The sequence below is a fragment of the Musca domestica genome, unplaced genomic scaffold, assembly GCF_030504385.1.
Source record: "Musca domestica strain aabys unplaced genomic scaffold, Musca_domestica.polishedcontigs.V.1.1 16, whole genome shotgun sequence".
Taxonomy (NCBI): Eukaryota; Metazoa; Arthropoda; class Insecta; order Diptera; family Muscidae; genus Musca; species Musca domestica.
Window position 1 is genome coordinate 5,632,854 of NW_026712219.1, and position 8,048 is coordinate 5,640,901.

Genomic DNA, 8,048 nt, shown 5'->3' on the forward strand with positions numbered 1-8,048 from the left:
ATACCAAATATAGGCATTATATTGAGGTGTATATCAAAATATCATATATAGGGAGGTACCGTTATATCGGAGCTGTGCGAAGACCTGGACCTGCATAGACAATTTTCTGTCTTAGGGTGAAGTATCCATTACGAACTTCAAATACCGCACCTCAAACAATTTCGGTGGGTATTGTACCTAAAATCGTCAAAATACCGAATATAGGGATGTACTGATATATGGGCCCTATACGAAGACCTGAACCAGCATAGACAATTTTCTGTCTTAGGGTGAAGTATCCAATTCGAACTTCAAATACCAAATTTGAACCGATTCCGGTAAACAATGTCGCTAAAATCATCAAAATACCGAATATCGGGGGGTACCATTATATGGGGGCTACACGAAGACGTGGACCTGCACAGATAATTTTCTGTCTTACGCTGTAGTATCCATTACGAACTTCAAATGCCAAATTTGAAACAATTCTGGTGAATAATGTCGCTAAAATCATTAAAACCTGCTGACATAACATACATTTGAATAAATTTTTATCAATCTACTTTAATTCGTTCGGAAGCTAGAGGAATGATTTTCGCAGACTAACAGGGGTACGGACATCGCTAAATCCACATAGAATTTTATGCTGATCAAGAATATATATGTATACTTTGTGAGGTCTCAAATGCGTATTTCGAGGTGTTACAAACGGAATGACAAACTTAATATACCATACCATGATGGAGGGTGTAAAAATAAGCAAAATAACTCACTGTTATTATACCGAGTAATGAATCGGCTTTATAGAGTGTTCATATACCTTTACCAAACCAAAGTTTGCTGTTCCGAATCTCAGCGTAGTAAACACATATACTATAGGAAAATACGAAGAGTTTGGCGCCGCACATACACATCGTTAAACAAAAACAAGTAAGCAAAGGCTATAACCGTGCGGGGCGGACCATGTGATACCCTACAACACTACAATAAGTTTGAAGTTATGTCCAAATCCATTTTGGAAGATTTCGCTTGTGTGATACTTTCCTATGTGGGAAACCAAAATTCTGTTAAAATCTTGAAAATACCTAATGTAGCCGTATATTGGAATCTATACGACGACGTGAACCTGCACAAGCAACTATTGTCACAAGCTTTTACAATATTCAAATGCTAAACTTGAAAAAAATTATTTTTATAATGTAGCTAAAACCATCAATATACCGAATATAGGGAGGTACCATGGTGGCTATAAAACGAGTATCTGTCATAGGCTGTAGCATCCATTACGAACTTCAAATACCAAAATTGAAACTATTCCGGTAAATAATGTCGCTAAAATCATCAGAATACCGAATGTCGGGAGGTACTGTTATATGGGGGGCTATACGAAGACGTGGACCTGCTCAGACAATTTTCTGTCATAGGCTATAGTATGCATTACGAACTTCAAATACTAAATTTGAAATAGTTCCGGTAAATAATGTCGCTAAAATCATCAAAATACCGAATATCGGGCGTACCGTTATATGGGTTCTATATGAAGACGTTGACCTATATGACCCATTTTCTGTTTTAGGATGTAGTATCCAGTACGATCTTCAAATACAAAATTTGAAACAATTCCGATGAAAGAGTTCGCAAAAATCATTAAAATACCGAATATAGGGAGGTACCATGGTGGCTATAAAACGAGGATCTGCACAGACATTTTTCTGTTATAGGCTGTAGCATCCATTACGAACTTCGAATGCGAAATTTGAAATATTTACACAGGGTATCATAAGTCGGCCCGTCCTACTTTTGACCTCTACTTACTGGTTCATATGAAAGATATAGTCTATTTTAACCGATATTTCGATATTCTTTCAAATTGGCAGGTTTGTGCCCATAATTGTGACCTATAGAGTAACAATAAAATCAAAAAGTTCCCTAAATATTTTGCAATCATCCCCCTTACAATTCTGTCCTTAACCCCACCTCTTTATTTTGTCCTTAACTATACTTCCATGCAACATTTGAGATTCAGGCCATTATTGTGACCTGTAGTGTGATTACAATTTAACATGGAGAGACAGAAGATCCATGTATAACATCCTATATCTTGGACCAATATTGGTACACAATTTTTGGACCAATCAAACTTATAATACCCTCAACACTAGTCTTGTCAATATAAAAAATAGACACAATCTTAGCGCAACTTTCCTTGCATTCCAAATTCGAAATTTTCAATTCCAATAGGCATCACATATTCCTTGCATCCACACACCACATCCTTGTCAGAGGAACACAGTTGACCTTTAATTTAACATGTTCTCATATTGCATAAACAACAAGGAAAATAATACAACAATACAAACAATGAACAGAATATCAATAATTTCAATTAAAACCACAAACAAATCCCTGTTGTGTCCTTGTCCCTTGAGTAATATTTTTAATTGGATGAATGAAGGAGGAAGGATTGTGATATTGAAAACAAGGAGCAAAATCGATCCAACAATTATTTCTGTTCAATGTCATATAATCATGGCGAAAGGCCGCAGCTACAAACAAATACACAACAACACAAGTTCACAAACTTTGAGGATGTGTTGTTGCTGGAGGAGCAAAGAAAACAATAAACTGTTTAAGGCTCATTGTTTTCGAATTGGTGTAGGTTAAAGTTGTCGATAAAGCTTTCAAAATTCCAACGAAAAATTCCTATGCACACAAAGGAAAAATCATGCTCCCACCCCATGTTATTTTTTTTGGCTTACCTTTGATAGTAAAGAGCGTTGAGTGTGTTAGTGCTGCCACTGCTGCTGATGATGGTGGTGGTAATGGTGGTTTGCTAATCCTTTTTTAAACAAACACAAGCCAAAGCGCAAAAGGTGGCACCTGTGGCTGTGGTATGGGCAGAACTTTGATTTGTTTTCAGGTTTGTTTTTTGCTCGAGGAAATCCAATAAATTTTGTTGTTGGCTTTTGCGTGTCATACACAACGTGCTTGAATAAGGTAAGATGTAAGGACTGTATGGTTGTTGTTTTTTTTTTTTTTTGTTGCTACTGCCGCAACGCAACGCAACGCAAAGCCAAAAGTCCTTTGTAGTAAATAAAATTCGTTTAGATTGAGTTATGGGGCCCGCCACCACATTGCCCAGAGAGAAGTTCTAATGTTGTTGCTGTTGTTGTTCTTTTAATAAAATAATAAAACGTGCAAAACGGCACAGGCTCTCTCTTTTTTCTGGGCGCTCTGTTTTCTTTTCTCTAACACTGAGGAGTTGCGTGCTCTCTCCCGTTGTTTCACTTCTAGCGGTATATTTTCGAATCAGCTGTCACTGAACAAACACACAAATACACATTTCTATTTTCAAAATGCACACACAGATGTATGGGTAAACAATACTTAAATTCTTCTCTCTCTCTCAGTCACTCGCTATTACTACTCTCCCCTGTCAGGCTCCACGTTTTTGGGCCTGAGGGGCAGAAAGGAGTATGAACTGTATGTGTGACAGTTGGAGGTACATGCATACAGAATACCACAATATTTCAACTGAGATCTTTGTGACAAATTCCAAACAATTATTTATCGTTTCACTTTAGGTTTTATGCACTTTTCACAGGTTTTGAAAAAAGAAAATATTTTCCGATATTTCCTCAAATTTTGTTGGCATTTGCAGATAGCTTTCCTTGATGGAAATTGTATTTATGTGTTATTTTATTACCGCACCCTTTAGTGGTCAAAAATGATATAACTTTAATGACTCCATTGCTGGGGACAATGTAAACATTTCTTGTTTTGCAATATCGCGTTAATATTTCAAATTATCAATTATTTAATTTCAATTTTTTTTTTTTAAACTTTCCATTGAACTTTTTTTCGGGTAATTCAATTGCTCTACCAAAGAGATTTTCCTCACAATGAAAAACCCCAACGACCGTTCAGCGTCAACACGTTAGCGTTCTTCCGTTTCCGACATGTATTTCTCTTGCAGTCCACGAATGAACTGATTTCTGTGCAGGAATTTCGTTGGTTGTTGTGTATGTTTTGACAAATTCGCTGTCAAATTCTGACAACAACAACATCCTCACAGTCAAATAAACAAAACCAAAACACAATAATGGAAATTGTGACATTTCCTTCATCCTAGAGTGTTGCCAGAACATTGCGAGTGGTTGTTGTCAATGCTGCGGGAAAGGTTTGTGTATTTGTTGCGGCAATTTTGTGCATGAAAGTTGAGTGGCATGTAGTTTACAACTTTAACGCAAGCGGTTTGTTACACCATTTATAATTGTTGCATATATGTTAGAAAATATATAAAAATTTGGGATCCGGTCACAGAAAATTTCATGAAGAGAAAATGGTTGGTGGATTTAGTGTTTTTCGTACAAAGATAACTTTGTAACATCTCGAAATATTAGTCTGAGACCCCAAAAAGTATACATATCCTGATAAAAATTAAATTATAAAGCGACTGTCTGTTAAAATCACGATAGAGTCCATATTATTTAAATTTGGTATAAAGGTTTATATTATATGATGGGTGATAGGCCATATTGGTTCACGTTAAAGTATAGCCCCCATATAACGGTACTCCCAGCTTTTTGATATTTCGGAGGGTTCTGCCACAATTTCCATCCAAATTAGAGGAAATTTGACAGTTGGTATTGTCGGTAGGTCTGCTCTCTCCTTACAAAAAATGTTCGATTCTGTCCCACTAATTGGAATATCCCCATGGAACCTCCTGATTTTCGATATTTTGAAGGTTTCCGCTAGAATTTCCAACCAAATTAATTGAAAGTTGACAATTGCGGTTCTCGGTAGATGTCATCTCTCCTTGCAAAACGTTTTCGATTCACGTCAATAATTGATATAGCCCAAAACAAAAACCGAATTTTGGTGTATTTAACCAAATCAGCCGAAACTTGACATTTGGAAAGGTCTATTCTTGATTAAGATCCACTAATTATATGCCCATAATTCGGAATTAAATTTTATCTATTATTTAAATATTTACAAACAATTTCAAAAGTATCAGTCATATATTATTTTGCTAACAGATGCATGCGCTCAGCCTATGCTAGCAAGTACTCGCTACTTCGTCAGTGAAACGTACACCTTAATATTGTATATTCCTTCGTACATGTACGAATGTCCAAAACCCCAACCTCATTCGGCTACAGACAACAAGAGTGACATCTGTATCAAATTTCGGGATTGTATTTTTATACCCTCCACCATACTATGGAGGGTATAAAATTCTAAGACGATTTAGCCATGTCCGTCTGTCTGTCTGTGTATCTGTCTGTCTGTCCGTCTGTCTGTCTGTTGTAATCACGCTATCTATCGAACAAATTGAGATAGATGGCTAAAATTTTGCACACATGTATATTTTGCCAGTAGGCAGGTTAAGTTCGTAAATGGGCCATGCAGGTCCACGTCTTCGAATAGCCCCCATATACTGTACCCCCGATATTCGGTATTTTGATGATTTTAGCGACATTATTTACCGGGATTGTTTCAAATTTCGCATATGAAGTTCGTAATGGATACTTCAGCCCATGCCAGAAAATTGTCTGTGCAGGTCCACGTCTTCGTGTAGCCCCCATATAACGGCACCCCCCATATTCGGTATTTTGATGATTTTAGCTACATTATAAACAGATTTTTCTTCAAGTTTTGTAATAAGTTATGACACAAGTTGCCTATGCAGGCCCACGTCGTCGTATAAGCATTCGGTATTTTTAAGACTTTAACAGAATTTTTAACGGATTTTATTTTTTGGAAATTGTCAAATTTGTACCAAATGGTGGAGGGTATTAAAAGTTCGGCCCGGACGAACTTACAGTTTTTTTACTTGTTATCTTTTCACTCATTTTTTATTTAGAATTTTTTGTACAGGTCAAGTAAACATTAAAACAATCGCTATATCTCAACCATAGATACCAGCAGTGATCTTAATATCAAAATTCATCATTTCAACGCTATTCCTTCAACTAATACCAAATGTAGTACCATTTCAAATTTAACAAGTTAAAAAGCAGTAAGTTCGGCCGGGCCGAATTTTGAATACCCTCCACCATTTGGAACGAATTTGGAAATTTAAAAAAATATAAACCTTAAAAAATTCTGTTACATTTACAAAATACCGAATATTGCCGTTATATTGGGGTCTATACGACATGGACCTACATAGGTATTGTTTGCCATTAGCCATTACCATATTCAAATTCGAAACTTGAAATAAACGGTGAATAATATGGCTAAAATCATCAAAATATCGTATATAGGGAGGTACCATTATATCGGAGCTACACGAAGACCTGGACCAGCATAGACAATTTTCTGTCACAGGCTATAGCATCCATTACTAACGTCAAATACAATATTTCAAACAATTTTAGGGGGTATTGTACCTAAACTCGTCAAAATACCGAAAATAGGGAGGTACTGATATATGGGGCCTATACGAAGACCTGGACCTGCATAGACATTTTTCTGTCACAGACTGTAGTTCCTATTACGAACTCTAAATACGTAATTTGAAACACTTCCGGTGAATAATGGCGCTAAAATCATCAAAATACCGAATTTTAGGAGGTACCGTTATATGGGGGCTATACGAATACCTGGACCTGCATAGACATTTTTCTGTCACAGACTGTAGTTCCCATTACGAACTCTAAATACGTAATTTGAAACAATTCCGGTGAATAATGGCGTTAAAATCATCAAAATACCGAATTTTGGGAGGTACCGTTATATGTGAGCTATACGAAGACCTGGACCTGCACAGACAATTTTCTGTCATAGGCTGTAGTATTCATTACGAATCTCAAACACCAAATTTGAAACAATTTCGGTGAATTATGTCGCTGAAATCATCAAAATACCGAATATAGGGAGATACCGTTATATGGGGGCTATACGAAGACCTGGACCTGCACAGACAATTTTCTGTCATAGGCTGTAGTATTCATTACGAATCTCAAACACCAAATTTGAAACAATTCCGGTGAATAATGTCGCTAAAATCATCAAAATACCGAATATCGGGAGGTACCGTTATATGGGGGCTATATGAAAACGTGGACCTACATGGCCCATTTACGAACTTAACCTGCCCACTGGAAAAATAAACAGGTGTGCAAAATTTTAGCCTTCTATCTCAATTCGTTCGAAAGATAGCGTGATTACAACAGACAGACAGACGGACAGACAGACAGACGGACAGACAGACAGACAGACAGACGGACATGGCTAAATCGACTTAGAATTTTACGCTGATCAAGAATATATATACTTTGTTGGGTCTAACATGAGTATTTCGAGGAGTTACAAACGGAATGACAAAGTTAATATACCCTCCATAGTATGGTGGAGGGTATAAAAACCAACTCAAATTTTAAAATTTTAGCTCTACCCAAATTAAGTACTATTTAGTACTTTTCGCACAAATATAGAACGCCATCCACCAAAATCCCAAACACAGATACCTACAGTGATCTAAATATAAAATTTCAAAATTTTATCTATATCCCTTCAACCAATATCACACAGAGTACCATTCAGTACTCTTCGTACAATTATAGTACACATTTCCGAAAACTCGTACATATGTTCAGGCTTTACATAAAAGCTGTCTAACATAAAGGTTCAGTTTTCAAACACTAACTTCTCACCTAATACCAAATTGTACCAAATATAGGACTATTTAGTGTTTTTCGTACCCATTCCCAAGCCCACTTCTTTATCAGAAACCAACCACCAATTCGAATATCAATTTAAAATTGAATCATTTTCGACTTCATCCCTTCACCCTGAACCAAACTGTTCAAAATGTAGTACCATTTGTGTATAGTTCGGGCACTTGGTACACATTTTCAGAACCGTTTTTATACCATCCACCAAACTATGGAGGGTATATTAACATAATCATTCCGTTTGTAACTCCTCTAAATACACATGTCAGACCCAATAAATATATTTATTCTTGTTCAGCGTGAAATTCTAAGTCGATTTAGCGATGTCCGTCTGTATGTCTCTCCGTCTGTGTGTCTGTTGTATTCACGCCATTTTTCGAACGA

At 36.5% G+C, this 8,048-nt stretch overlaps 1 protein-coding gene across 2 annotated transcripts in view; it reads right to left on the reverse strand.

Annotated features, from left to right (window-relative positions):
* LOC101901649 (gamma-1-syntrophin) overlaps positions 1-3,950 on the reverse strand; it is a 214,727-nt gene extending 210,777 nt beyond the window's left edge. For both annotated transcript variants that reach the window (XM_059120023.1, XM_059120022.1), the window contains exon 1: positions 2,739-3,950. The gene's annotated coding sequence lies outside the window, so the exon portion shown is untranslated. The remainder of the gene's footprint in view (positions 1-2,738) is intronic.
* Positions 3,951-8,048: the final 4,098 nt, after the last annotated feature.